Source organism: Zonotrichia leucophrys, chromosome 2 (genome assembly GCF_028769735.1).
Source record: "Zonotrichia leucophrys gambelii isolate GWCS_2022_RI chromosome 2, RI_Zleu_2.0, whole genome shotgun sequence".
Classification (NCBI taxonomy): Eukaryota; Metazoa; Chordata; class Aves; order Passeriformes; family Passerellidae; genus Zonotrichia; species Zonotrichia leucophrys.
In genome coordinates, this window is record NC_088171.1 from 18,656,831 (window position 1) to 18,683,245 (window position 26,415).

General features: G+C 40.2%; 1 protein-coding gene across 4 annotated transcripts in view; it reads right to left on the reverse strand.

Annotated features, from left to right (window-relative positions):
- Window positions 1-26,415, reverse strand: part of KIAA1217 (KIAA1217 ortholog) — a 356,974-nt gene that overhangs the window by 304,348 nt on the left and 26,211 nt on the right. The window contains exon 1 of one of the 4 annotated variants that reach the window (XM_064704117.1): window positions 16,315-16,332. The exons of the other annotated variants lie outside the window; for them this stretch is intronic. The gene's annotated coding sequence lies outside the window, so the exon portion shown is untranslated. Of the gene's footprint in view, window positions 1-16,314; window positions 16,333-26,415 lie in introns of those variants that run through there. 4 annotated transcript variants of the gene reach the window in all.

Genomic DNA, 26,415 nt, shown 5'->3' on the forward strand with positions numbered 1-26,415 from the left:
CCCAACATCACGCACCACCAAGAGTGGCAATAGAGGCCACAGAGAGCTCCAGAGGTGCTCCCTCAGAGCTCAAGCTCACTTCCCCAGCACCTGAAGCTGACTGCTTCACTTTCAGACTGCAGAAAATCAGGTTTCTGAGCAGACAAATGGGAATGGCTGAAGTTCTCCACAACATCCCAGGATGGAGTGCTTCTGAGAGAATATATCTGCTTTAGTGCCTGCTTTCATGCAGACAGTTGTTTTCAGTGACCATTACTGTATTTCAGTGGAAAATTAACCCTACCCTGATATTCAACTGAAAGAAAAAATTGGTTTTTTGTTTTAATTATTTATTGATATTTTATGAGAAAGAAGGAAAATTACATATGAGAATAAAGAACTTCAAGTTACTTGACAGTATCAATTTTCTCCAGTTCTTTTAGAAAATAATAGTTTCCACTTAATTGCACTAGAAGGAGCACAAATTACAAGAGCTTTGGCCTAAAAATTTATTCTGAGACTTGTCTAAATGAAGCCTGATGTGCACTGCCTGCCTCCCAGCAGCCTCCTGTTTGCTGGCCCTATCATTGTGTTTCCATCACTTCTGACGTGTTACTTAAAGTGCTGCAATAATAACAAGCAAGAAAATGTGGCAGGAGAGAGAACAGCAACAGAGACTGAAAAAAGCCATGCATGAGGCAAGGGATGTCTGAGAGAGCAGAAAAATAAGAAACTGCTTCTACTATAAGACTGCACATAACTATCACAAAATCCATGCAAGACAGACTCCTCTGAGACGGTTTCTACAACTAAATTTCTCCTTCACCTCCAAAAAGTATTTCAGCTGACAACTTTTCAACTGCCTGACATTTCAAGCTTTTCCCATTACCTCAAAAAAAATGACATCTCTGAGCTCCTATAGATGACCTTCCACAGCACCAAGAGAGAGATTCTGTTAAATATCAAAACATTCACATCTAAAAAATACATGATAGTTAGAGTTTCTCTGATCCCGAGTTTTACTCACCATAACACTGAAGAACAGCTCAGCTCAACAGCAGCTCTACACTAAGGGGAGCCCCAGCCCTCCACAGCACAGTCCCAGAGCCAGGAGTGGGCTCCCAGCAGGGACCAGCCTGAATGAAGTGAAATGAAAAGTCCACTCTTTCAAGGTTTTCTGTCATACCAGCAAGTCATCCTGGAAGTTTTGCTACTGCCTTCAAGTAAAGGCCTCCTCATACTTACTCTTCACCAATGTGGAAATCATTCAATCCCCAGGATGCATCCAGACCACACAGAGCCAAGAGAGAGAAGTGGCACCTCTGGTGTTCAGGCATCACATTCATGCACTGGGACATGATATAGAAGTAAATACAAATGGAGTTTAAAGCATCAGAGAAGGAGAGGAGAAATTCATTGTCTGTAGAGATGATTAAAGAGTTACAATCCCACAAGAGGTCTCCTCTTTCTCACCAGGGCATGCTGTAAGTGGCTCTTCCCACCCTCTCCCTCCTCACCAGACTAAGGCTGCCCAGGATATACTATTCCAGCCTTTATTAAAGATAAAATCAAACTCATCCTTCCTAGCACAGATCAACAGCTAAAGAAATTACCTCAACAATATTCTCAAATTCCCAGCAGTATTTCTGACCCATTACCCAGGTATCTCACCAACTATGTTATGTTGTCTCTTGCATATTTATTAACTATTCATGTTCCAAGCAATGTTTGTTTTAAAAAGAAAAAAAAAAAGTGGCAACATTTACACTTTTCTTTCCCAGAGTGCCTTCAGACACTTGGCTAGAATTCAAACTTTGAATTTAGTGCTCTTAATTGTGGGGTGTTTTCCTATCAGGCTCTGATATTAGACTGCTGGCGCCTACCAACTCATAAATTTGTCTCTACTTTTTTAGTATTTTTCGCACATCTTGTCTTAGAAAAGGTTCAAAAGTTCAGTAGAAAAATACTACTTATCTCTATGTTTGCTGGAAAGTCTTACGAATGATAACGTCAAGAAATTTAACACAATTATGACAACTAAATTACACAGCACTACATAGATCTTGCAAGGTTCCAGAAAACATTGTAAGTAATTAACTGTTGTTAAGAGCTTTATGCTGCCTCACCAACACATACTGAGACCTAAATCTCAACTGCTAATAAGTGCATCAGTAAATTTTGTAAGGAGTCAGACTGAATTACACCATGGCAGGATGTCACTTAGCTTGCTTATTGCTTTCCTAATTGATAAAGGAGTGATTCTTTACTAATCTATGCATCTTGGAGGACTTTGTAAAAGATTTTTCCATAGTACAAGAAGCCTGTTTCTACCTCTGCCCCATCAACGTCCACCAACAAAGGCACAGAGAGAAAATTCTAAAATACCTTTTCTTGGAGAAGATCCAAGTGTGGAGGGAAGCAAGCACAGGGTCACAACCTGTGCTTGGAAGAAGTTGTTTTTCTGTCAAGTGGGATGGAATATGCCACCTGGAACAAAGGTACTTGGAGTGTACACAGAAAAGCATACAATGCACAGGAAAACGGAATAGAAAAAAAATGCAATCCTCCTTAATGGACAACAAGTTACATTCACAGATATTTTAAAGTGTTCTTGATTTATGAGAATGAGAATGTGAATAAATCTGGGGAAAAAAATAACAAGTTAATAAAATATACTCATAAAAATAGAGTGGCAGTCTCTACTGGATTTTCTTCAGTAAATGCAGGATATTATATGCAGAAATAAAACCTAGTCCACATTACTTTTCCTTCCTAATTCTTGCAATGGATCTCTGCAAGGAAATTGAGCAAAGAGTATCACAAAAATAAAATCTTAATTCAATTAGTAAACATATTCAAGCACCAAAATCAGTAATTCCCTATAATCAAGCTTTGCCTTTTACATTGGGCTAAAAGAAAATCACTTCTCTTGACATAGAATATTTATTTTTAAATTCCAAACTCATGTGCACATTCCTAGCACTTGTATCTCTGAAGATCTATGAGCAACAGATTTGGGTTGGTAACAGCTGAGTGGTTTCCAACTTGCACTCCTTCAAAAATTACCATCCACCTGTACCAATGTCCTACTGCTTCCTGGTGATGTAACTGCCTTAACTGGAGCCAACAGCACAGGCCAGACAATGACAAGTGTCAGTTAAAATAGAAAAAAGAACAAACCAACCAATTCTCCTAGGATAAAAAATCAGTTGTTCTCTCTTATTAATTAAGCTGGAACAGATTTTGTTTGTTTGTTGTCTTTTCTTTTTAATGGATTGGGATTGCATGGCCAGGTTGTGGTAGCAGAGGGGCTATAGGGGTGCCTTCTGTGAAAAGCTACCAGAAGCTTTCCCCATGTCCAACAGAGCCAATTCCAGCTGGCTGGAGGATGGGCCTGCTGCTGGCCAAGCTGAGCCCATCAGTGATGGTGCTGGCACCCTGGGGAATCACATTTACAGAATCTGCTTGGAATAACAGCAGCCCCGAGAGGAGTGAGAATATGTGAGAGCAACAGCTCTGCAGATACAAGGCCGGTGCAGAAGGAGGAGCAGGAGGTGATGCAGGAGCCAGAGGAGAGATTCCCTGCCCTGTGGTGAGGAGCTGTGTCCCTGCAGCCCATGGAGGGGGAGCAGAGATCCACCACAGCCTGTGGAGAAGCCCACCCTGGAGCAGGGGGAATCCCAATGGAGGCTGTCACTTCATGGGAAGCCCACACTACAGCAGGGTCCTGGCAGAGTCTGTAGAAAGAGAAGTCCATGCTAGAGCAGGATTTCTGACAGGACTTGTTGTCTTGTGAGGGACCCATGCTGGAGCAGCCTGTCCCTGAAGGACTGCACCCATGGAAGGGAACCATGCTGGAGCAGAGCGTGAAGAGACGTGTCCCTGGAAAAGCCTTACACTGGAGAAGTCTGGGGGGACTGTCTCCCATGGGAGGGACCCACAGGGGCAGGAATGTTCTCCTTGAGGAGGAGGGAAGGGTAGAGACCATGTATGAAGAGCTGACCACTGTCCCTGCTCCCAATATCCCTGTGCTGCTGGGGGGAGGAGATAGAGTGAAGTTAAACCCAGGAAGAAGGGAAGGATGGGGGGAAGGTATTTCAAGATTTAGTTTTTATTTCTCATTACCCTGCTCTAATTTACTACCTATCAAATCAAATCAAACTAATTTTCCCAAAATTAGGGTCTGTTTTACCCATGACCCTCTCCCTGTTGGTATCTCAACTCATGATCTTTCATTATATTTTCTCTCCCCTTCCTAGCTGAGAAGGAAAGTGATAGAGCAGCTTTGGTGGGTACCTGGTGTCCAGCCAGGGTCAACCCAGCACACAAAATCCAGTCTTTTTACTGAAAAAACACACTGTGACAGTGGGTTTGTGACAACATTACCAAGTTCTCCAGAAATCTTACAAAGGTAAAGGGAACAAAAAACCTCACAAAAAAAAACCTCACAAAAAATGTTTTGAGTAATTTTAAATTTATTATATTCCTCCCTAGAATAACAAAACAAAATCATTTTAGGGCCTTGAAAGAGGCCTTAAAATGACATAATCAGTGTCACTAGTATGTTTCCCCATTCACTGAAAGAAACTGAAGTTGAACATTAGGTTAAAAGTCTTTTCAGTATCGCAAATACAAATATTTAGCAAAGTTTTCAATGACTCTTCATAGAATTATTAAACAATATCTACAGTTATTAAAAAAGCAGTTTCAAGTAAGACAAAATGACCTTGAGTTACTACTTGATGAGCTACTGAGGAAAGCAAATTTCATTAACATAATGCATTCACCTAAATAAAAGAAGCACACACATATTTGCAGCAGTAAATGATCCAGTTTGACTGAAAAAAGGAAACACAATGTGAGTACTTAGGACTCACTCAGTAAAACTACTACCACAGTAAAAATTACTGAATGTCAGAGAAAGATCAAGTGCTAAAGCCAAAAGCATACACACAGTTCTAAAGGGAACAAGAAATAATACTCAAAAAATCTGGAAAACATCAAAAAGTGCTCAAGGGATGTAATACAAGCCATTAAAAAAGATAGCATGTGTATTAGGAAGAACTGAAAGACCATCAGTTCTCTAAATGAGAGTTTTGATGATTTTCAAGTCACAGGCAAACAACATCCTGAAGGAAAGCAATTGTTTTGTATGCCAAGTGGTGGAAACAATTATCAGTGGTGCCTTGGCCCTGCAGCTGTAGGATGTGCTATGCTCTTATTCACAGCCTTAAACACAAAGCATTAAAGAGACAGGAAAAGACAAAACTCCAGCACCAGGCAGACATCTCTGAGTTAGTAAATTAAGCAATTTGTTCTGTGATCACAGGGACAGCCAGCGTCTGCAGAAACCCAGTTTGAGAGAGTAGCTGGCCTTTCATCTGCAAATTATGCAGTATTGTGCTGCCACATCTAAAAGACATTAAGTAGTGCCAAATCTCATTTGAGATGGTTCATCCTTTTCCTTTTTCCATGGAGATGCTATCCAATTTAAGTCACAGTCCTGTGCTTCTAGAACACTGCTGTGTGTTCACACAACCAGCTCCATCCCCCAGCACTGCCAATATGAGCAGCTGCTCCAGAGCCACCAGCAGAGACTGCCCAGGTGCTCTGCATCCTGTATCCATCACTGTCAGCACTTCCAAACACAGCCCTGAGCTCCACTTCCACCACGGATCTCTCACCATAAAAGCAAAACAGAAATGAAAAAGCTACCCACAGGACTGTCCTTCCCCCCAAACTGTTCAAGCATCTCTCCTTTAGAGAATACAAGTTCTTTTTTCTCCAGAAAGTCTTTTCAGCCTACCTGTGAACAGAACCAAACATTGCAGACATATCAAAACAGAAAACTAAGTATAAACATTACAACTGATCAGTGTCTTTCGAAATGCAAGATGTTCTTTTCACACCTGGAAAATAAAATCTTTTGGGTTCTCCACCCTATAGCAGCTCATGCTTGGCCTACCTGTGCTTTCACAAAATGCATCTTCATGAGCTTTCATTGACTTTTTTAAAGCATCTGAAGAGGGTACTAAAAGTTTCTAATTTTCTCAAATTGTATGACATGATTAGCTGTCCACCAAAGTACAAAATGGAGTACAAAAGAAGGAAGTGTCACCATGCACTCCAGAGGTATGCAATGATAGAAGTTTTTGATCAAAGGAGCCAGTGAGCAGTTTCCTGGATCACACTTCTCCCTCTCCCAGTCCTGCACTTCCTCCTACACTTGCAGTGCTCTTAAATGGAACAGATGCTCCTACGAATCCCACAAGAAGTTGCTAATATACAGTTAATTATTTGCAACATCTGGTAATAACAATACTCATTTGAAGTTAGCAGCTGCCGGCAAAGGTCAGATGACAAAGCCATTGGCCTCTGCGTGACATCAGCTGCTTCTGCCCTGCTTCTGCAGTGAGTGGGGTGAGACCTGCCAATGCTCAAACAACAGCCTTGCTCTCAGGTAGTAATAGTAATTCACTTTAAAACTCTGATACAATTTTACCAACAATAATTTTTTTCTCATTTTTTCTCTCCATGCTCTTTTCTGGTTAGAAAACCAGTATGGCTAGGCAGAAAATCTGTGTAGTCACAGCTGAGGAGAGAGCAAGGACTGTGCCAAGCAGGGAACAGCAAAGGAGAAAAAGTCAGAGCAATTTTAGCAGGGCTTGCCAGCCAGGTGATCCCGCTGAACCACTGCTTTGCAACCAACCACAGCCAGAAGGACAGTTATAGCAAGGAGCCAAAGAAGCACAACCCAGAGCCAATGGATGAGGAACATCAGGCTGAAGGACAGGATCAGAAGAAACACAAACACCACAAGATCAGGTGTGCAGCCTGTAAGTGTCAGTATTTTCAGAGCAAAGCACTGCCTCACACCTGGGTTAGCAATGACCCATCCATGTCCTTACCAACCATCTACTCCTGCAGGTGCCAACCACTCCCAGCACATCCCCAGGAGCAGGAACCTCTTCCTCTACATATTTTTGATACATCTCTATTTCTCTATGTCTGCTAATTTTTCTACTCGCAGCCCTCCATGCTCTCACTGACACTCCCACATGTTGCTGTTTATACAGCCCTGGTGTTTGGAAACAGGCACCTACTCACTTCTTTCATTATTCGGGCAGTCTGACACCCTGCCTGCCACTTGCCTCAGGATTTTATGCTGAGTATTATTCAGCTTTTAGTCTGTTTTGTAAATTTCTGCTATGTCCCACAGAATGTCAAGCCCTAGTAGTAATACACCAACAGCGTATTACAGCATTCTGTGTGATGCCCATCAGTAGACATGGGAAAGACTTTCCTTTAAATTTCACAACAGATTACGACCTTGAAAGGCCCTCAAAGACCTTGCATGTTTCTGTAAGCTCCTTATGCTGCTCAAGGACTCCAAATTATCAAAAACAAGCACCCATTTACATATGCGAAAACCTGTCCTGAAAGCAGAACTGGACATGGGAGCTCACATTGCAGGCAGGACCATCCTTTGATGGGAACAGATCTGAGCAAGACTTTGGGAACAGATTTGGCTCACAGGAAAGTTCTGCTGTCACGCAGATCCAAAATGCCATCTCTGATCACCCAGGACTGGAGAAAGAGTACAGCCCAGCTGTTACAGGGCAATGCAGATTCAGATCACTATGCTGTAGCATCATGCATTACCTGATGTGCTTTTGCACCTCCAGGGAACTGGCAGCACACACTGTAGGGTCCTGTAGACTGCAAAATGAGGTTTCTCTTCTTATCTACCATTCTCTCTTTCTGTAGTCCCTTGGAGAAGGGCAAGATCAAACACAGCACACAGAAAAGGTCCAGCTCCTTTTGAGGAAGATGTTCTTAGAGGCACCATGCCAGCTAAACCTTCACAGCAGCAGCCTCGTGTTTGTATGTACAGACACACAAACACCACATCTTCAGCCACTGAACTGGCGCCACATAATTCCTCAAGAAGACAGATAGACCCATGCAGAGAAACAAAACTGAATACTCCTGAACATATATTTTGGGTCCTAAATCTCTCTGATTCAAAGTTTTGTCTACTCTGAACTTCAGTCATTTCAATAGTTCAAGAAAATATCTAATAAGATGTATCAATAGATGTCAGGAATATTTCAGAATATGTCAAAATGTCTTCATCAGTGTGTATTGTACAGAAACCTTCATATGCATAAAATTAAAAATGCTTCCCTCTGTTCCACAAACTCCTTAGTTCACAATGGAAATAAAGGAAACCAAAGCTCCCATCTGCTTTTGCAGTGCTAGGCCCTAAAATATTGGACATAGCTTAGAAAGGTCTTTAAATCTTTCATTAACAACAAGACCTTAATGAAAAAATAATCTGTATAATGAGCTAAAGATCAACAAAATTACATACAAATTCCTACTGGGTTATTATGTTTTACATCAAAGCCATCATATTCTATCTTATGAACATTCTGAAAATAGCATTTCAAGTATATGTGCAGTCTACATAACCAAAAAAGTTAAGTGTATTTTTCATCTAAAATATGTACATTTAATGTAGAATCTTTCAAAAACAACATGAGCACATACTTCAAAGCAAAAAAATAATGGACTTTTTCCTTTTCTGTGATAGACTATTATGAAAATTCAAGCAAAATGAAAAAAGTGTAGCTATCATACCTTTTTACCTGGGCTATTTCAGAATGTTTCAAACAACTAAAAAAGAGAGAAACATTAAATCTATGCTAAATGTCACAAAGAAGCTTGGTGCTCTAACAGGAGGGGAGTGGGGAGGGGGGATTTCTTGTATATTTTTTAGAAATAGATTATTCCATTGAAAATACCATCTTCCTTTCTCTCCAAAAACATACAGAAGTCCTAGGGTTATATAGTTAAGTATTAGTCCCCTTTAGGAAGGATACCTACAGATACATTGAGGCACAACCAAATTCTCCTCACAAATTACAAAACCTGCATGCAGTTTATGTCTATAAAAATTTGAGTTTTATATAAAAGGCAAGTTAACTTCATGCATAGAAAGGCACAAGAGCAGACCTGTTAGACAATGAGCAAACAAAAGTACTGCTATAAAATTGATTGAAAAAGGTGAAAACACACATTAAACCTAATAATGTCACCTTAGATGAGCTTCATACAGAAACTAATTCAAAGTTAGGACACTTTATAAAAACACAATTGAAGTACAATAGCAACCGAGAAACAAAATGTTTTATGGTTTTTCAAGTTTTCAAGTTTTTGCATATGTTTCTACCAATTTTTATTGCAAACATCAAGAAGCACAAGCAGATTTCTTCAGCCAAGGTAAAAATGAAGCAAAAAAATTGGTGCACTAACTTACCTGCTTATAAGTATGATATTTGAATACAGAATATTCCGTTTTCTTTTGGATCTAGTTTACTTAGAAGTCAGGCCCAAAGATGCCTAAAGGAAGCTCTTAAGTCAATACTGTATTTAAGAACTATGTGAAGATGACTAGCTTTCTGAATATATGGGGCATGCAGAATTCTCACTAAAGCCAAAGAGCTTAATATATTTAAATAAAAACAGGGACCTGTAAATAAGATGCGCTCCTTCCAGCATTCACAAGCTGATGCTGGCCCTAATTGTGCATATAAGGTGTATTCCCTTCCATTTCCAGTTTTCATGTGACTGGTTCTGATATAGAGGTAAACTGAATGAGACCCTGAGATTTAAAAGCAAATCACAATTAACCATTTTATTGTGGATACAAGTGTCACTAAGGTAATAGAAGCTACATAGATTGAACCTCTTAGATTCAACACAGAATTCACCCACAGGAAAAAGCACACGTGCTTTGGATGGGAGATAATTTCTATAATTTTATAAAATTTCTCTCTTAATCAAAAATTACAGCTGAAAACTGCCTTGACCCAAGTGAATAGACAGATGAAGGTATATTTTAAACCACAGGAAGTCATCAAAAGTTTTAGTGTCAAAAGGAAAAAGAAGAGATAAGGTCTGGGGGAAAAAAAGACTTTTTTATGAATACATGGTAAGCCGTTTAAGTTCCAAGAACCATAAAATATTACCAAGTTCACAATCAGTAATATAATTTAAAATTTGCTGTGACTTTCCCAGATTTGAGTATGGAATGTTCCACAACTTCTCTTGTGAGCAGACCTCTAGACATGCTGCATTGTGTTCAGCTAATAAAGGTAATCTCAAAAAAGGTGAATAGTTTTCTACCAAAGACCTTAAAAACTCCAAATTACACAAGAATTAGCCTCATGACAGGAGTTCAGTAGGGTTTGCTGTCCTTTATTTACTTTGCTAAAAAGAGTGAACTCACTAATAAACACCTTTCCTCATCCCTGCTATAACCATAACATTGAAATGACATAGTCATGATTTCTTACCTTTAGGAAAAGCAACATAAGCAGAATAGTCACAAATCTTTTTATCCAGAAATGGCTACAACATTTTAAAATTACTTTAAGAATAAAAGATGTATTTTTACCGAACAAATTAGTTTAAGATGTGCTGTGAATCTGCCCTTCATTTAATTTGCATATGTCTTAAGGTCTCCTAAACTGAAGCAATAAGTGGAGCCAATGATAGAATACTTTTTTAGATGATTATTTAAACATTAGTAGATCTTAAATCTGGAGCTCTCTCTTGTTAGAAATGTTCTTATGATGCTCATTACCAAGCTTACTTTAGGCAGTTAAGAAAATGAAGAGTCATCACTGGCATTGAGTGAAATCTTCATGTGGAAAAGAACATATTTGAGCCCTTCCACACCTCCCAGTTCTATTGGATTTACCCTGCAGATGATCTACTACACATACTTACTTTAAAGCATATTAAATATTAAAGTAAAAAAGGTAAAACTAGACGCTTGCAAAAACATAGAAAGCACTTCTATAACTGTCTTATGCTGTTAACTTCCAATTTTTGTGCCTTTTGCTCATTGTTACTCTATGACACCCCTCAGCCTGGCTAAAACAGGCTCATGTCCTACTGAGCATCTGACAACCTCTTCTGAAAAAAAGTTGTTAAATTTTGAGCAATACACAGCTAATGTACCAAACTGCATTTAGGGCACTCCAAATTCTTGTCATGTCATTCCAGCAGCTTTGCTCCTCTGCATCTTTGGATGGTTTTCTGTTTTTTTTTCAGACCTCCTATTTCCAGGTATGCCAGGTAAGAAGAACACAGACCTTCTGAAAACAGATGGTTTGACAGAGATTGCACATTTCTAGGAAACTCTTACCTTCAATAGGAACTCATCTCATTCTGAAAAACTTAAATGTAAAATGTTTTAGGAGGATCTCAATAGATAGCAAATATCCTAGGCACCATCTTTTATTCAAAACACCTACAGTTAACACAAAGTACAATAAAAATATCAGGATCTGACAAAATTTAAATAATGTGCTCTCAAGTTCACACACAGCTGTAGAGAAAAGTTGCAAGCTACAAAGAGCAGAAACACCTCAGTTTGGTAGTAGGACGAGAGCAGGAAGCCCTCTGCAACCAGGCAGGAGTACTCTGTAGCAGAGAGATCTGCTGCTGCCTCCATGGCTGATTTGTTTTCAGAGCACACCAGCAGCACTGCCAGTTACAGAAATAGTTTTTGAAATGTGAATATGGGTGCTCTGAAAACTGGACTGAGACCAATAACTCATTTTGCAAACATCTAGCTAGTTATTTGGATGTTAATGTTCTTCAGCCAGTAAAACCAAGACTGCATTTAAACCAGTTCCCTGTGAGAGAATAATATCATTTCCTCACTGCCTACTCATCAGCCACCTACCTAATGCTTCCCAAAGCACTAAACATTTTCAAGTGCTATATTGCATAAATATTGCTATACCTCCAACTGTTGCTATGCAACACTACGTCTTATATTTCCTAGAAATATGATGAAAATTGGACTCCTGATCCTTAGCTTAACTGCTATTACTCACCACGACATCATATACGATTAGGATTAATACTCATTGAAGATACCAGGTTATGGTCCTCAACAACTTACCTACAGAATCCAGGCTCTACTCCAATGTATTTTCACCCCTCATTTAATATTTGACTCTTCTTGAACATGACCCACCCTGCAATTTTAATAGAAACCACCTTTGCTCTTCATTCAGCTATATTATAGTAATTTTGCTTCAGAATTACTCCCACAAGAGTACCAGGCATGTCTTAGGGATAATTGTGTTTTATGGTTATAAAAGTTAGTGCTGCTGGAATCAAGAGGAGTAAGAGTAGAGTGCACACACAAGGTTCATAATGCAGCCCTTCTCATACCCACAGGAGAAAGAATCCCACTCCACCAACAATCCCACACACACCACTCATCTTCAGGCACTCTGGACAATAAATCACCATATCAATCAGCATAACTTTCAGAAGCATAACTTTCTTTCAGCATAACAGCAAGAGGGGTTTTTTTTTCTTCCCAAGGCAAATTATTTTCTCCTCTGTAGACAGGCAGACAATTTTAGTGCCACTTCTGGATAATCAGCTCTATCAGACAGATGGTATACTTTTTGAAGAAAGTGACATGGGCTGTTTGTTTCACCCCAAACTGGGGCAACTCATTTTGATAAGAATTTAATTCACAGTTAATACAGATTGTTGGCATCTGGTTTTATATGAATTGATTGCACAGAGAAATCAGGTCAAGATCAGCTCTGGGAAAGGAGACTGACAGATCTAATGGTGAACTTCTGTCACTGCACATCAGCATAAAATGCAGCTAGCCAGAGTTTGACCATTCTCCAGCAAAGACAAGAGGATGTGTTATGTTTGCCCACACCAATGCATTTAAGAAAACAGTAGAAAAAGGAAAAGATTGGTAAATGCTTTGCCATTTCACTTGGGTAGGCACATCAGCAGCAGAGTCCTTTTCACCATGTCATACAGCCTTACTTTGGGGTATCTAGGTTTCACAGTGCCTCAGTTGAGAAGAGAGTAGTCAACAAGAAGTAATGATGAGACTGATACAGTTTCACATAAAGTATGCATTTAAAAAAATCAAAAATTAAACCATTTTAGTATAGTAGATTCAATTTATCAAAATATAATCAATAATCAGGATCATTGAAATTTCTGAGGAATTGCACGACATTCACCTTGTATTTACAGTAATTTCCAAAGCAATTTTCAGCAAATTGGTTCACCTAGTTTCTCTCTCTGGATTTACTAGTGAGTGCTAATTACTTTGCCACATTAGAAAGCTTGTAAGTGAAGCTGTCTTTGGGGGAAAAATCACCCCAGTTCAAGTTAAAACTACAAATAAGTTTTGAGAATGTGAACAAAATTATGACCAGACCTGAAATTATTTCCTTTCAGAATCAGCAAGTGCAGGGTGCAAGACTACAAAACTGACATATGGCATAGTAGATTTTTCTATCTTTTGCATAATAATACACTTGATACATGATCTATTTTCTATTTAAATTATTGTATAGAATCTGGACTAGACCGTTTGAAAGTAGAGTTATGAATCTAATACAAAATGGCACTTTCCTGCACACCTCAACTGTTTTCTGACAGTTCTGCTAGAGTCACCACCACAATGAGAATAACAAAAATGGTTTCCCACCAGTGAGAAAAATCAGTTCACCATTAAGCAGTTTCATCATATAAAGCTCATTATTCACTGAAAATTAAGGGAGTCAGGTTCCCAGTGTACAAAATCAACACCTAAAACCAGCATGTTTATGCTGTTCTCTGATTGTAAACAGTGCTCCCAAGCCTAAGCACTGGAAAAAATATGACACAAGAAAAAGGTGGGGTTTAGCAAAGGAAGCTCAGAGGGGTTTTTATTTCATCATCGCATATTCACATTTTTCAGTAATTACAAAGGCAAAGAATTATTTGCACTTGTGGAACTAATGCTGCATCTCCCACAATCCTAAGTGTTGGAGTTGAAACTGCAGATAGCAACACAAAAGACTGGGTACAATCTCAATAGCTACCAGGACTCAGCCAAAGCATTTCAAATCCCCATCACAGCCAGCAGCCAATGCCCAGCTGCAGGTGACCCTACACACCTGTGGCTTTGTGACCCCTTCACAAAGGGCTTTGTGAAACCCCTTCACCCCCTCTCCCTCCAAAGGTCCCATGGGACGGTTCATGGCTCAAGTTTAGGGTCAAGTTTCTTTAAGCAGAGGAGCAGGAAGATTCAGGTTCTTTCTAATGCCTCTGGGACCAGCAGAGGAGGTCAAGAACAGGGAGGAGGGAAAGAACAAAGCCAGGGAAATAGAAGGCCTGCAAAGTTTGTTGCTGTCTTCCTTCAAACACTGCAATACACAGAACACTTGGAGGTCAAAAAACTCCAAAATTCCTGCAGACTGAGACTGAGTCTTCAGTTCCACTAAAATCTGGGTTTGCCTGAAGCAGTTATTAAACTTCAGCAGACAAAATAAAGGGAGCCTAGAAAATTCAGTTCTTCTTTCTGGTGATCTGCACTTCTTTGGATTTTTTACTTTAATGTGGAAATAGGAATTTTTGTATGGCTTGAGGTAACTTTTGTTGCACAGACAGCACCAATCAGAATGCTTTGCTTTTTTAAAAATAAGACATGAATATAACCTTTTCAAAGAAAACCAGTAAAATATGCCACTGGCATTGCAAAATTGTGTCCTTTTGAAACCACATTGGGAGAAATAGTGTTTTAAACCATGGTTAACTACCAAATTTAAGTTCTGTTTGACAGTAGGCAATGGAATCCAAACCTGAATTTTTGTACCAACTGAGGAAACAGTGGTGGTATTTACATGGAAATTATTAGAACAGGAGTTTGGAGCTCCTACCAGACACTTACAACACAGAATACATCATCACCTAGTACATTATGAGTAGAGAAGGATCCTCCTCACACTCAGCCTCACTTCATACAGGTTTTGTTTTGAAGCAAGTGACTGTACTGTACTTTGAAGGGCATTGTAATGAACCTGCACTTCATTACTAATGGCAAATTTAGCAAATTATTGTGACGTTTCAGACATAAAGGTCATTAATTCCTGTATGTGATAGTTTTATAGTAAAATAGCAGCAAGTAGCCACTAATAACTTCTGACATTTGATTGAAGTAAAACTTGTAACCCTCCGAAATAATTTAAAATATGTAAGTATATAGTAAAAGCAGCAAATAATCTCATCAAAAATGGAAACTGATGTAGAGTTCTGACAGCATGAATCTTCAAGTTAAAAGTGGATAAGAGAAAGATGTGGGGGGTCACATTTATTTCAGGAATCCCCTGGCAACCTTTCAGCAGCTACAACGAAAGGACAAGGCCCATTTTATTCCACCTTCTTTAGTAGTCTGTGAGTACCACTGAAGGTCTCTAATGATTTGTGCAATTGGGAGTTATTCCATCTTGCTAGTTAGCCTAGAAAATGTTTCCAAAGTGGGCCATACCCTTCTGCAGGACACAGCACTAAATCAGTCAAGCACTCAGCAAAACAGATCTGCTGTTTCAGGGAGGTTAAGGCCAGGAAGGACTATTTAACCACCTAGCCTGAACTCCTGCATTGCATAAAATATTACATTTCTCCCTCAATCTCACTTCAAGCCCAATGGCTCTCAAGACATGCCAGGGAATGTTTGTCCCACAGGTGGAAGGCCTGTGTTACACAGACAGCACCGATGGTGTAACAGGATGGAGAACTGACAACCTGTGACCAGTCCCAGACATGGGCGAGTACCAGCATACCTGACCTGGAGAAGGGAACATTTCTCCTAAAGTCCCAACCTTATGACCACATGGGTAAGAAATGTCTCATCTTCACAAAAAGCAGACTGCTCTGTACAACCTCCAAGCTTTGAGTATCCCACAGAGCATCTCTGCTGCTGAGAACTTCTGTAGCTTCAGACAACAGCAAGAAAACCCAGACAGAAACCCAACCCAAATATATTTGGCCAACAATATATCAGTTGCACTAAATCCTGGCTTAGGCCCCTGAATCCAGCTGCACGTGGCACTCACAGACACCAAGCACAGAGCCAGGAGCATGTAAGCACATTTGTGGAAGCACAGTGAGACAGAGTACCCATCCTGAACTAGGTGAAGTGTCTAGGAGAGGTGAAGGGTCTGTGGAGCTAAAGCTGAAGGAGAGGCCGCATTCCAGAGACAGCAAGGAGACAGAGAAAGAAAAACAGAAAACCGCGAGGTCAATCTGCCCCCGACCTAGGAATTCCTTCGATAAAAAAGAATTAGTGCTAAATGTCGCGTGGAATGAATATGTATGAACTTAATTTGAAACTGTATGCATATGCATTTGGAAGGGGGGATAAAAAGGGGACTCGGAGTCTCCAGGGGCACACATGCCCTTTTGGGGAGTCTTGCGTCCGGCGCGCGTCGTAATAAAGCATACCGGGCTTTACAACTTTTACAAGTTGTGAGGTTTCTTCTTTTCTCCGCAAAACAACAGGCAGTTCTGGTTTCTCTGTGGCCCACCAGAAGATGTGCAGAGGCCCAGATCACAGCCCACAGGGCAACTCACTGCTCCTGAAAGGAGTGCCACAAATTAGCAAGCTTAGCAGTGCTTGCAAGCAAAGGCCGCAAATTGTGAATTCAAAACTAAGTAGATTAAAATGCCAATAAAAAGGTTTATTCTAAGAGAGTGCATCTCTAATATTTGTGTGCTATTTATGTTGAAACCTAGTGGAAAACTGCAAAAGAAAGTATGTATTAGGAAAAACTTAAGTACCTACATAGTAAAATCACAGATATTTCTACAAGTACTTTTATGGATTCACCACATTCATTGTGATTTAAGCCAGATTAAATCTATAAAGTTAAACAACTCCAAAGAGTGTGATTCTTCAAGGATTATATAACAATTATTTACTGGCATTTAATCCCTCATTTTAAAAAAAGTGAAAAAAGAGAAAGAAAAAAAGGGGGGAGGGGAAGAGAAAGAAAGAGAAAAAGACTGAGTAAATAAGGAGTGCATGCAGTTTTGCATCATGAAGTTTGAATGGCAATCCGTCCACTGCTTTTCTTAATCAGAATAAACTTGTTTTTTCCTTCAGACTGTTCTCGCATTTCACTCATGCTTCACACGGTATTACAGTGACCATTACTGTAACCATCACTTTTGCTAGATGAAAGAGCAATACAGGATTCTATCACTGGGAATATAATAGACTAAAAAAATTATAAAAAAAAAAAAACAACTGCAGCAAAAGGAAACCAACAAAAAGACCCCAACACCCTTTCAATTGCTAAGTATTTTTGTTTCCTGCCTTAGGTGCTGTTCAAATCCTTCTAAACATCCTGCTGTTTTCATTCACCTTCTTTCAATTGACAAAGCAATTCTGCACAATTTGACTACACAGGATCTTCTCACTTCTGTTTATTTACTCTCCTCATTTTCTGGGGCTCCTGGATAGAAACCAAACATGCCAAAGCATTGTCTTCTCTTAATACTGTTCCTCCTCTCAGTGTTTGCCAATTTCCCCAGCACAGCAAACATGTAGCGTTATGACTGCTGAGCACTTTATTATTTGCTATATTATAGCAAACAATAGTACCATGAAACTTTCTTGCCCTCACGTTTGTATTCAGCTTCTGTGCCTGTGTCCCTCCCTCATTCTTCTTTCTGAATTGCAGCTGGACAAAGGAAGAAAGGTAACAGCTTTGTATTTCTAAGAGAAATGAACGTACCCAGGAGGCCCCTGGGATCTAAACCGTAAATTGGCTGGGAAAGGACAAGCAGCTAATAGCATGAACCTGCATTTCTTATGTGACTTTAGCTTGGGATGAGCAGAGGCAGCCCTTATTGTGCCAGGATGCTTATTTGCTGTAACATAAGCAGTAAGCAAACCTCCTTTCTCCATTCCCACTTCTCTGAACTGTGTTAGAAGTGCCTTGTGGCCCCTGACAATGAAATATTCAGAAACACCAGCTATGTCTGCCCTGCAGCCTAAAGCTGAGTTTTGTCAAGGTCTGAAAGGTCAGCACGATCACTGCTGGTGGCAGCTGCTGAGTGGTGCCACACCGTGTCCCTGCCATGCAGCAGGTGCCACAGGGGAACCTTCACACCAGGAAAGGCCCAGCACCTTCCTGCATTCCAAACACAGCTGAACAGTGCCCCAGCTCCCCCCTGAAACAGAGGGGCTTCGTTCTCCCTAGTGCTTTCACACAGAGCACACACACATTCCCTCTCCTGCCCGTTTCTGTATATGACTCCTTGTACCCCCATCTCATGGGCTTGACCTGGTTTAACAGCATTTTAGTGTCATGGGGGAGGGTAGCAAATGAAAATACAACAGGCTCTGCGTTTAGAGAAGAAAGACTATATTTGACCCATCTATGAGGTGATGTAAGGGAAAATCTATTGTCAGCTTTTGGAGGATAGGTCCTTTTTCGATAGAAGGAATTTCTGACTTTACAAGGTCCTGAAAAGGAAAAATAAATATTTCCTAAAATGTTTTTAAAACACTTTAACAATAAAAGAGTTGTTCATATTGTATTCCAGAACTTTTCTTGCACTTTAAAATTAGTTTTAAATAAAACTGCTTTATGCAATAGTTAATCAACAGTATTTCTGAGGTTAACAAAAATTCCACTTGCTGCCAATGCACAAAATAATTCTAAATGCTTGTTCTCAGAATAAAACCGGTACAAGCTAAGTATGCAACAACTAGACTATAAAAAACCCACCATACACTCTCACCCTGTCATTCCCAACCAAGAGCAGCCAATTTGTGACAATTAGCACATTGTGCATAGCACAGTTCATCTGGCCCAGACACGTTCTGGGTGGTGTTTGCCTTAGCGCTTATCAGCAGCGCTGACAGGAGATGCCGGGCATCTGCAAACACCTCCTAAAACATGCCAGAGTTGGCTGCTGGTTCCACCTGTCAGCCACTTCTCAGCAAGCCCTTATCAGGAGGAAGAGCACTTAATCACAGCTCTCCAACAGCTAATATTAAAGGAGAAGACAGGATGACTTCTGGCAAATTAAAGTCAGCTGAATTTATCACCCTCTCCCTCATGGCCACACTGTTTCCCAGACCAGTGTGGGATAGTTTTAATCCTTTGCTGTAAGATAACCACGGGGTTTTTTCTCTTTTTTCAAATGCCTTTTCCATGAAAGGAAAGAATGAGCCTGCAGAATTTTAGCTTGCTAATGCAGGACCTTGTTTCTCAATCCATAATTTAACTTATACTGAATACTTATTGCAAAGGTATCCCTACACAACATACTAAAGGTATAAAATTTCTAAGCAGCACCACATTCTGAAAAATAGTCCCCATATCGTTTACTTAGTAGCTTTAAATTGCTCTTGGATGCATCAGAGATGCCTTAACACAGAAATATCTTAAATATAAATGTATACATATAAATAATGCATAATAAGATCTCAAGAAAATGGAATATATAGATATAAGATCTACAATACAACATCTTATGAAGAAATTAAATGAGAGATGAGGTCCTTCAGGGGCTGTGGTCCTCACTCATGATGCCTTAACAGATTTTCAACAGGTTTCAATTTTCTCCTTTTAAGAAAAGAAAAAAAAAGCACACATCTAAATGTGACCTAGAACTCATTTTCCTAAAAAAAATTCACAGAAACTTATGACAGCAAAAATGCCTATGAATTTCTACTTCTCCCTTCCTTTACTAGTCCTATTTCAAAACTAAAATTTTCCACTGATATTTTCAAGAAATTACTGCATCAACAGCCTGACAAATGCACTCTTGAGAAGTGTGAATGACAACAGCCAGGAAGCTGGGTTCAAACACTGATAATTTAGTCTGACAAAGAAGATTCTGAGACATGCATAGAATTGCAAAATCAATTTTCCTCTTGAGTCCATTAGCAGACCTGAATAAAATAGTTCTGACAAATGCAGCACATTCTGACTGACCACAAAAAAATTCAACATTGAAATGCGATCTGAAGGCACCCCCAGAGCTGTATGGAAAAATAAACATCTTACAGCAAGGTTTGCACTGGATTGACAGAAAACCAGAGGTAAACTTTCAAATCACAGCATCCGCATGCTCTGGATTCTGTAGCTTCACATCTCAGCATCAGCACTGCCACAGCATACCAGAGATGTGAGCAAAGGATCAGGGAAGGTGGAGCTGTGCCAGCTCTACACGTCCTCTCTGGGGCTCGGTGCATCCCACAGCAGCACATGGGCTTGGCTGCCCTCACACCCTGCAGTCCCCTCCCGCTGCCAACAGCGGTTTGCTGTGATTTGTTAGCAGGGAAGTCAAAGGAGAGAGAGGAAGCTGTTCTATTCTGACAGAAATCAAGCTTTACTGATTATCTTGTCCTCAAAAACCCAACACATCTGAGGCCAGTGCGGCAGCAGTGATGACTAACCTGGACAGCTGCAACATTTCTGCTTACTCAGAAAGAACCAAGAAATTGCAATAAAAAAGACCACGAAGATTAACATATTCAAGCATCCCAAAGAGAAGCAAGATTAATTTTAAATAGGGCTAAATACCTAAACAAAAGCAAATATGAAACAATAAAACAGACAAAAAGGAAAACTGAGTATACGTTAACATACATTGACAGACGAGTATATGTTAACGTACTCATGCCACACGGTACCTCAACACTACACCTAGATCTCTTCAATTTTTATTGATTTTATTTGGTTGCTGTGTCACATAGAAAGCAGTGCACACAAGCTGGGGAACCCTTCAAGTTTGCATTTCACCAAAGCAAAAAGAAAACCCTAAGTTTAAACTTTCCCTTTGGCACAAAACAAGGTGTATCGCTGTAGGACACGCTGCAGCAGGAACTGGTGTGGGTTTCAGCTGGAAAATGAAGCCCCTGAAATGCAGGTCTGTGCATCCAGTCCCAATACAGGCAGAAGAGAGTGGAGAGCTCTGGCCTCACTCCAGCCAGAGGAGGTCACCATGCTGCAGATGGCTGCATGTCCTGTGACATTTCACTCCTGTACAAAACTGTAGCTAACAGGGCTAACAGGGCACTGTCTTGTTCTTTTAGCTATCAAACTTAAGAGCTGTGCAGAGCCTCATAGAATGGCTTGGATTGGGAGGGACCTTAAAGTCATTTCACTCCAAATCCCCTTCCATGAGGAGGGACATCTTCCACTGGAACCATGGATACAATTCCTTCCATCATGAGGGGATCCTAAGCACGTATCCTGATCCTTGTGGAGAATGCTCTGGAGTACCAAGTGCTCCAGGACAGAAACTTCCCTTTCCCCTTACCTTTCTTTGGGGCTCTGCGTCGCAATATACACACCCGGCTGAACGAGGGGTGTGACAGGGGCGTCTCTTGTTCCAGGTGAGTGGTCACAACAAACAAAACCCGACAGTTCCACAAAACTGTTACTGATGCCAAAGGATGTACCTTCAGTACAGCATCAAGGGAGTCCCTCTGGCCACAGCTCCACAAACTTTCCCAAGGTGAGACAGCACAGCTCAAATTCTGCTGTGAGGCAAAAAATAGATTTGAAATTTGATTTCTTCCTTCTAACATTTTACTGATCAAGGCAAGGACATTTCAGTAGGTGGGTCACTGAAATGTAATGACATGCATTATAAGGAATAATTTTTAAAGCACATTGATACAATAGACACGTAACTGTATCAGCAGTGCAATAAAAGCCCACACACCAATATTCATATATTTTATTAATATATTTTAATGAGACTAAAAGCTCACATACTTTCAGGTTCCCATAAGTATAATGTGGGATATGTATGAGGATGAAGATTGCAGGAGCTATGAGTGTTCTCAGGTCCCTGGGTATAATAAATTGATGATTCTGGAAGAAGCCTTCCTATGTACACAGCACTACTTCAAGGTTTTTCACATCTTCTGATATAGATAATTGGTTAAGTAGCCAGAAGAGAGAGTTATCAGGTTGAGCAGTTGTATTGTTTTCCTTGGGATAGTTTGGAAGGAATTTGCTGTGCCCATTTTTTTAAACTCATGCTGCATGCATGCAAGAGACAGAACAACACTAAAAGGAAGCACTGCCACAAGAGAGGTGGAGAAGGAGGAGCACTCCCTTCAACCAAACAATATATTCATCAATCATGCAGAAGATTTTTGTTTGGCTTTTCTCCTATTTCCATGGCAAGTGCTGCCTCTCTGGCATAAAAGTCATCCCAAGGGATTACGCAGAGCTTCCCCAGCTTTCTGCTTCAGTCAGCAGCACAAACTAGCACTGCACTGCATAAAGAGGCTCCTACCCAAAGACTCCACATGATGCTACTGACTTTGCTGTTCATGATCATCTTCATGCTTTTTGGGACATAAAGAGATAGCAATTGAGCAGTTATCAAAATCTTGACTTCAGATTTCCAGCCTGTTTTTAAACATAGGATGGACCAAAGACTAGGCCTAAAATAGTTAATGATTTTTCTACAATAAATGTGGATGTGTTGAACTACTACTGTATTTTTCAACTGAGAAAATTTCCCATTATGTACTATTGAAAAAAACAATAGCTGACAATGAAGAGGCTGCAATAACTCCAGAGAGCATTTCTGTTGCCTGAAAGCAGGCTTAATGTGATTTCGATTGGACAGTCAGTACAAAAATGATTTTAATAGTCTGCTGGGCTACTGAACTCCAAATCATGCAAAAGGGGCAGACAGCCTCTAGGAATTTCAATTATCAGTGGTATCTGTGGCACACATGCAAGCAACACTGAGTTTACTTATGCATTGCAGCCAGTGAATCTCATGAAGCTGATTAAATAACTCAGGAAATCCCAGAGAATGAATCCTGAATGAAGCTATACAGCTACAACTTCATCTAGGTAAAGCAGAGTAATAGGCAGAAACAAGCCTCTAGCAAGTTTGAGGATGACTTTTTTTGTTATCATTCAAAGTACCATTAAATGATGGAGAGTGGGCATTATTTATTAATTGGGTTGTTAATTCAAGAACCTTGCTAGAGAGCATCCTTAAGACCAAATGCTTGCACATAAACATAGCACTGTGAGTAGAGTGTTTTATTTTGAAGGAGGTACTTGCAATGCTAATCCATGATTTCCACTTAGAATTAAATCCTTTCTATGCAGAAACCCTTGTTATTAACATGCAGAAAGTGCACTTAAGTTGCTTATAAAATACCTATTAGGAAATGACACCTTTCAGAAAAGAGCATAAAAGCTGTGCTGGAAGGGAAGTTACTGATTTTGCCCACTATTGTGCAAGGCAGAATTAGCAAAGGTATTCATGGCTGGAGCATTCCACCAAGATGAACAGTTCCCAGTGCAGTTTTTCCCCTGTTCTCACAAGACATATTTCTCACCCTGTCTGCCAGAATTCAGATCTGTTTTAGTTACAAGACCATCTGCTTTTTGAAAGCCTTTTTTTTTTTTTGATGACAGATGGATGAGGTTCAAATTCTTGTTGTAAACCAGCAATGAAATTTTACAATTCATTGTCTCTGCTGCTTACTGTCTTGCATTAATTACTTGAAAGAAAGAACTCTCATGGGAAGAGACAGTTTTCCAAATGCATACCATTTTAAACCAAAATAAGCATATAAAATAAAATTCTGATGCTTTAACTACAAATGGCCTAGCTTCAGGTTTGTAACCTAGTTCTGTAATCCTGTATTGGCTCAGGTTTCTCTTTCATGTCCCAGAATAAAGGGATGTGGAAGCAGAGGGAGTACTTTAAGGAGCTATCTACAGTGTTAGATAAAGCATTATACTTTTCCCTGCAGAGTTTCACAATATCATCTGGCTCTTTAAAAGTCTTAGTTCTTCAAGTGTGATGTTTGCATAAGAGACTCATATTTTAAAAGTTCCCAAAAAAAAAAACCCCAAAACAATACACTTCTAGCCCTTAATATTAAAGGAATAAAAACTTTAAAAGTTTGTAGACAAATATATGGGTTTTGGTTAAAATCTTTCATGTTTTAAAAAAGGTCTCCATTTTTATTTCCCATTTAATATCATTTTGCAGTGACATGCTTGGAACAGCAAAGAAACCTCCAGGATACCACTAAAATGTAGTAAAAGACTACTCACTAATGCCATGCTGGCAAGTCTGACAAGCCTTGATTTGCAAGCCATAAATCCACTAGCCACCAGCTCCCTGGTACATTCCTCAGGAGAAGGGAAATGTCAGGACGTGCGTCAGTCACAAGGGATTTGGGCACCCCATTGCTGACCACAGCTGTATCGGGTCTGTGCCCTGGTTCCAAATCAACACCATGATGGGATTAACCACCAGCCCCTGCCAGGCATGCACATAGCCCCAAACAGGATGCACTCCTGGAGTAGGGAGAGCTTCAGGCAGAGCCCCATGTTGGCTACTCCGCTGTGACAGGAGCCTTAACCTGTGCGCGACCGGGCACGGACCAGAGGGGAGCCAAAGAACAAATAATCCAGCAAAATGCTAAACAACCCTCCAGTTCACCTCCCTATGTAATGCCACAGACCCCTTCCACCTGTGAAAATGGTGAGCTACATGTCATGTTTACATTAATTTCTCCACAGCAAATGAGTGGTGCCCACAGAGCTGCAGGCCCCGGCCTCGCCGCGCAAACTCGCACTGCCAGGAAGGGTCACGGCCGGATCCCAAACCAGGCACAAACGCTGCAGAAAAATCCAGCCCAGATCAACAACATTTGGAATCTCTGTCCTTTATTATTCGTTCACTATGGCTCCTTTGTAGGCTTCAGTCTTGGTTTCAATGAAGTGACTGTTTCAAGAAAAAGAGAAACTCTAAGAAGCAGGGGAAGCGTGACAGCAGATATAGAAGTGAAAAAATATCCAACAAGTGTTTTGCTCCAGTTACTTCTTGATTTCACAGAAAAATCAAAAGCAGATGCTTTATTTACTGTTCCCATAGTACTGTTTACTGTGCCTTCATGTATTTCCTGAAGTTATTCCCATTTTTCCCCTCTCATTTACTAATAAAAGAAATGAAGGACACAAATAGTATAGACATGGAAAAGAAACAGACAGATGAGACATTTTACATCATGTTAAAAATAATTTTCAAGACAAAGTCCCTACTAACCATGTTCTTCTCTGAGAGTAAATTCCATAATTACTCATCACAATGAGTACAGTCTAGTTGCTTCCAAGCCTTCTAGAACTCCCAGATTTGGCGTTTTTTTTACTCTTTTTAAAAAACCCACCCTAAACCCAAGATAGCACATTTTACTTACACAAGTATTTTCCAGCACTGCCATGATGACTGCTCAACATCCACATCCACTCTGGAGCTATGACCATACTCCATGCATTCTTATTAAGTCTTGGTTATTTTAACAGAAAAAGAATATACAAGAAGGCATCTCTGTACTGAAGATATTTGTCCCTGAAGTCATTTTGGTTCCAAAGTAGTCAGGTCTATATATTACAGAAGCAGTTAATTTAAAATTAAGATAGCAATAAAAATGGTACAGAGCACTTGAACATCACTGACAAACCTAACTGCTCTAACATTTTCTTCACGTTATGTCTCATCATCAAAATTCCAGCACTGATTTTTTTTTTCCCAAATGCTGGGATATCCCCAAGGTAGTTTTAAAACAACCCAGTACAAGATGTTCAAGATGTTACTGATTGATACCTGCTGCACTTTACAGCATTTGCTTGTGCATCACACTGCTCTACAACATGTTCTCCTTAACCTGGATGGCACTGACAGCCCTGCATTCTGCTCCTTGCACATCACCAGATATTTTCAAGAAAAAAATAGATAAATCCTTTCTCCCTCCCTCAACACTCAAAGGCCAAATAATCTCTTGATACTTCAGCAATGCCTCAGTTCATAGCACAAACTGGATGGGAGACTCCCAGTGTTCAGCAGGGGATAAGTGATGCTACTGACTTCTCCTGGGCTGTGGCCAGCAATCAGAAAAACATCAGAAGCTTCATAGCATGCCCCTAGACCCTCCTGAAAACTCAAAAAGCTGTAGGAATACTTCAGCCTCAGAGTTAGGTGGAAGGTTAGCAGCAGAACACCAACCAAACAGAAAATCCAGAGAGAAAGTTGACACAAAACCAGGAGGGAGCTTTGAGGGAGAATGTAAACCTTTCCAACAATAAACACTCTGCAGAGGAGTGCTGGCAATGCAGGTTGGGATTTTTCCTGAAAATGGTGATGGATAAGAGAGGGACAAAACACCTTCAGGAGAAAATGCAGAACTCAGTGTTTGGTCTGAGGTTCAAACTACTGACACAAAATATTAGATCTCATCCTGATTTGGGCAGGAGGCCGTGTACATCACAACAGACCCATAACAATATCAGCTCTGCAGGAATAACAAACACCAGCTGATCACTGACTGGTGGAAGTTGAGCAAATAAAACTTCCTCACAGAAGCAAAGGGAAACCTCTCTATCCTGATACTCCTGTGTTTGGCCCTCATGTCTTACATTAATGGAAGGGACTTCAGCTTCAGACTAGGATCCAGTGTGTTTCCCTAATTACACTCCCCATTGCTAAAAATACACATTCTTCTATAGCTCTCACTGCAAAACTACCTAC